Here is a 5,596-nt window from a genome sequence, read left to right on the forward strand (position 1 = left end):
GTCTACCTCTCCTGCTACAACAGTACCTCAAGGACCTGGTTCATCAACATCACCCAAAGCACCCAGCACAGTGTATGGCACACAGACAAGCTCAATAGATGTTAGTTGAACTAATCTGAACTAAAGGTGGTCTTCCTTATGTGTGGCTGAGGGTCAACTAGAAGAGAGTCACCAAACTGCAGGGAGACCCCATCGTGCAGTTCTAACCATCGTTTCAGGCTTGAGAGTACAATCCTGCAAAGGAAAAAGTCTAGGTGATCCAGAAGCTCAAGGATATTTTCTGAGGTTTTCCAGGGGGAATAAAACTGATCTTGAGGGCATGGCTGCTTCTGGTGTTTTCCATCAATAAAGCCAGGGATTTCATATCAGGGAACGCATTTGTGGTGTTGTTAATGTCAACGCGGCTAGGCTGAACTACATTTCCAGACTTCCCTTCCCTGCATGTTTCTGGTTAAAGTGGGCCATGAGAGAAAGTCTCAGGAGAGGTGGAAGGCAGAAGAGAAACGGTGGCCATTTTGTAGCTCACACACGTTGTCTCTGACAATATTAGCTGCAACTGCTCCACCTTCCTCTAGGTCCTCATTCAGCGTCTCTGACTCCTGGGTCAGGTGTGTGTGTTTAGCTCCAGGATGAAGAATGCCAACTTTTTCAGGACACCCACACCACCAAGGTCATCAGCAACAAGAACTGACACGGATTTCCCTCTGTCCTCATGGGGCTCCAGCTCATGCTTGTGGGTTTCAGCCTGCTCGTGATTTCCCCAAACTTACATCCATCTTCCCTTCCCAACTGCCTGCCCTGCAGACGTCAAGCTCCAACATCAGAGGCAAAAACAGCAGCCTTACCAGGACTACTTAACCAGCCACACGATTGTGTCAGGTCAGATCTCTGTAATAAATCCCTTAAATATATATATGGATGTATGTGTATGTACATGTGTGTGTGTATAATTTATAAAAGTATATGTACACTATGTATAAATACATACTTTATATATTAATGTAAATATATATAATATATATCTCTCAGTGGTTCTAGTTCTCTGAATGAAAACTGACTGATACAACATCAGTTCTTGTAACTTCCCAATATTTACTGTTTTCTCTATCTCTGATCTCTTCTCCTGAAGTGATTTGCTGTATTTATTTTAGGTGGGAGTTTTATTATTGTGTTTTCCCGGAAATGATCTGGGAGACAGCATCCCACCCTGCAGACTTTCTCTCAACGTAGAATATGCTGTGGCTGCAGTAAAAAGGAATCCCAGGGTGTGTAGGAGGGAGAGAGAAAAGGCGGCTGACCTATATTGGATACTCTAGGGCTTAAGCTGCAGAAGACTCACATGAGGTCATCGATACTGACGCATCCATTTTACTGTCCATGCTCACATGTGAGCATAGCTTATGTTCTGCCTAGGAGCCAGTTGCCAAAGAGGCAGGGAGAACTGATGAATAAGACTTTCATATTAGTACACCCTGAGAGAAGCGAAATAGGTATCTCCCATCAGAGATTTTGACGACTGGAGCCTGGTGCCAGAATACACTTTATAACTTATGTCCAACTCTAAGCATGCTTAAAGAAAGGAGTTTGGCAATTGCTAAAATGTCAGAGGATTCCTGAAGAAAAGAAAATGAGCAAAATAGAAGAGTCTTGATTTCACACTGAACTCATAGTCACCCCTGGTGACTTCAGAGGTAGCTCTGATTTAACATTTGTTCTCGCAGCAAGCTGAGAGAAATATGAGGCAACGCAGACGCTAGCACCACATAACTTGCAATGGTCTGAATGTAACTGGCGTTTGCCTGAGTTTTACTTGTCTGTGATGCAAATGTGCTCACATTAGTAATAATAACCCTCAATTCTCTCTGATGCTTGCTTATGAAGGTCAATGCAAGACCTTCATCCTCTTCAATTCAATGCCTAACCCAAGTATTCCTGGAGATCTCTGTAGTGTGTTGCATGGACATGCAAAGTTTAAAATTCTCCGGAGTGCACAGCTGAGCTAGCTTCTCTGGGGCTCTCAATGCATAGAAGCCATCCTATGCAGAAGTGGAGAGCATATTCCTTACCCTGGTCTGTCATACTTTGTCATCTAGACATGAGAGCATTGCTATTGTGTCTCTGTTGAAAACAGCTCTGTAATAAAGACTAGTGCTTACATAAATTTTGTTCTTCTCTCCTTTGGGGCACACTTCCCTCGCAGTTAGTCAAGGTCATAGACTAGTTGTAATCATGGGCTGTGAGCATAAATCACATGAGTCACTTTCAAACTGAAACATTTAATTTCATGTTTGAGACCTGCCAGTGTTTTCATCCCCTACTGTGATCATCAGAGTCAGAGCGTTTGTGATAGTGCAGCCATGAGATGACAGAGCCTCCACCAACCTGGGTCCTGAGTATAAATTCACACTGGGCATACTGTACACAAGAAGAATAATCCTTTGTTGTAGTAGATCGCTGGGATTTGGGGATTTGAGGATTATTTATTATTCCAGCATAATCTTCTCCATCCTGACTAATATAAGCTCCTGTAGCTTACAAGCCCTCTACCAGTTTAAGCTTTCGAAATTGTTTTAAGAAAGGTTTTATTCTCCCCATCCCAAGTCACTTTTAAGCATCTCGGTTGCACAGAATTGGAATCATCGTTATCTTTGGCTTATAATTCGCCAAAATCCTTGGTCCAAACATAGCTCGCTACTTAGCTAGCCATCACCTATTTTTTAAAGTAATGTAATGAGCACAAATGAACCCACCAACAAACAAAACCCAAAAATATTACAAATAATTTACATCTAACTATGCATGCCTCCCAAATTTTATAATTCTGCCTCCTCTCTGAATAAACATAATTTAGAATATTGTGTTTATCCTTCCCTTGTTATAAATATGTGTGTAGTTATGTAGTTTTATCACACATGTTTGTGACATACAAAGTCCAAAAATAGTGAAAACTAGCCTTGATTTGTATCTGTCTGATTGCTAATGAGGTTGAACGTCTCTTTATATATGTTTATTGACCATATGTAGTTCCTTTTTTATAAAATTCCCATTGTGTTTTTTATCAATTTTTCCATTGGTTATTTGTCTGTATCTTATTGATTTATAGAAGCTCCTCATATATACTGGATACCAGTCCTTTATCCATTATATGCGTGGCAATTATCTCAACCAGTTTTAATTTTGTCTTTTACACTTTATTTTAGAGATCTTTTGATGAACAGAAATTTTAATTTTATCTCTAAAGAATTTGGGGGTGGGGGGAAGGGGCAAGATTAGACTTCCTGGAAGGTATGAGTCCAATTGCTATACTTTGGGACGTGACTCTGAACTCTATTGTTTGCACTTCAGACTCATGAAGTCAAAAAGAAGCCAACAAGTCACAAAATAGCAACACATGCACATGCACACACACACACACACACACACTCACATACAGACACACCCAACTGGTTTTTGCCATATGGCTGACCATTCAGTTCAGCCACTAAAAACATCCTTTAAAATGGGTAGACAGTAATCAAGCAGACAGCATTTTTATGATGGTTGAAATCTACTGTTATAAGGAAAAGAATGGATTGTGTGACTAAAATAGAAAGAATTTTGATTGAAGGTACTCAAAATAAACTGCAGCATAATGTACTAGCCTGGAGTTTGAAAGACATTTCTTTGAGGATTTTTACCTCAAAGGATAAAAAGAAGAATCAGAAGATGAAAAAAATCCATGAAAAATACCAAGAGGATTGTTTGTACATTTTAAAAGCAAGTATGACTCATAATACCTGAAGGTAAAATGAAGTTATTAATAGTATTTATATGGAAGCCTAAGAAACAGAATGTTTTCCTGATCTTTAGACTACAATTTGACCAAAGATTTCTTTCTATGATGTCCAAGCTATCAATAGAGAAATTTCTAATGAAACGAAGAGGGCGACTAAAACCAATCTGTCTCAGTAATTTCTCAAAAAGTGGTTAAAAAAACTCACAAAACCCTACCTGACAAATGCCTGTCATTTTTAATGCCACATACTTTTAAAATCTTTCCTTTGTCTTCTTATTGGTAGAAATCAAAGTAAGGCGAGATGGTAAAAATCTATGCACTGTACATCAGCATAAGATAGTATATTTAATATGATTTTATTTGACTGGCTACTTTTAATCCATGGATTTGTACTTCAGAAAGTTTACATCCCTTCATGTCTGATTGATACATATGTTTTATCAATAAGAGGTGAAAGTTTTTATTGATTATGTATAACACTTATAGACAGCACCTCTAAAAGCAGAGCATCAAGCCCCTGCTCTGGAATTTACTCTCTCATTTTCCATAATTCCTGTGTGTACCTGGGGCAGGGTGGTTGCCAGAGGAAGATTTCCTATTTAAAACTTCTAACATTTGCAGCGGCTTCTACCTGAGGATTGGCATGATTGCTTTCCAGTAGATACGGCTCTCTGTTTAAAGAAATAACTTGATGAGGTATTTTGAACTAAAGACAATAACATGCCCATCCCACATCCCCACATCACACACACACATGCACACACACGCACATGCACATGCATCCACACACAAGCACTGCCCCAACCTTCTGGGCTCCTAAGAGACAAAGAGAGAGTGGAATTGCACTGTGCAATAAAGTAAGAGGACTTTCCAACTTGGGCCCGGCAGAATGGCTCCCACAAAGAAGAGTGGCAAGAAGAAGAAGGGCTGTTCTGGCATCAACAAGGTGGTGACCCGAGAATACACCATCAACGTTCATAAGCACATCCATGGAGTGGGCTTCAAGAAGCGTGCCCCTTCTGCGCTCAAAGAGATCCAGAAATTTGCCATGAAGGAGATGGGGACTCCAGATGTATGTATTGATACCAGGCTCAAAAAAGCTGTCTGAACCACAGGAATAAAGAGTGTCCCATACTGTATCCACACGTGGTGGTCCAGTAAACATAATGGGGATGAAGATTCACCAAACAAGCTGTATACTTGGGTTACCTATGTACATGTTACCACTTTCAAAAATCTACAGATAGTCAACGTGGATGAGAACTAACCACTGATTGTCAGATATGTCAAATAAACTTATAAAACCAAAAAGTAATAATAATAAAGTAAGAGAAAATCTGAGTTTCTGAGGACACCCCTAGAAGGAGGTGACCGGGAGCCGGGAAAAGGGGGGAACAGATGAAGAATGAAAAGAGCGTCTGAAAAGAGAGGGGCTGAGCACCTTAGCAGGAGCTCAAGGAGACTGAGGAGAAAAGAGGGCTTTTACAGGCCATTTTAACTGGTGTTACAAGAAGCATATAATCCTAAAGCAATATTATTATATTTTTGTCTTCTCTTAATCCAGTGGTTCTCAACAGAGTCAACTCTGCCCCTCAGAGGACATTTGGCAATGTCTGGAGACAGTTTTGGTTGTTATAACTGGAGGAGAGCGCTACCAGCATCTTGTGTGTAGAGACCAGAGATGCTGCTACACATCCTATGATGCACAGGATGGCTCCCTCCCCTAACAACAAAGAATGATCTGTTCAAAATATCAGTAGTGCTAAAGTTGAGAAACCCTTTATTCACCCTTTAAATTTTCTTAGCAGGGCTAGTTCTTCC

At 40.2% G+C, this 5,596-nt stretch overlaps 1 pseudogene; it reads left to right on the forward strand.

Moving 5' to 3' along the window:
• Positions 1-4,664: 4,664 nt before the first annotated feature.
• On the forward strand, positions 4,665-5,042 carry LOC105820195 (annotated as a pseudogene).
• Positions 5,043-5,596: the final 554 nt, after the last annotated feature.

The sequence above is a fragment of the Propithecus coquereli genome, unplaced genomic scaffold, assembly GCF_000956105.1.
Source record: "Propithecus coquereli isolate 6110/MARCELLA unplaced genomic scaffold, Pcoq_1.0 Scaffold513, whole genome shotgun sequence".
NCBI classification, from domain to species: domain Eukaryota; kingdom Metazoa; phylum Chordata; class Mammalia; order Primates; family Indriidae; genus Propithecus; species Propithecus coquereli.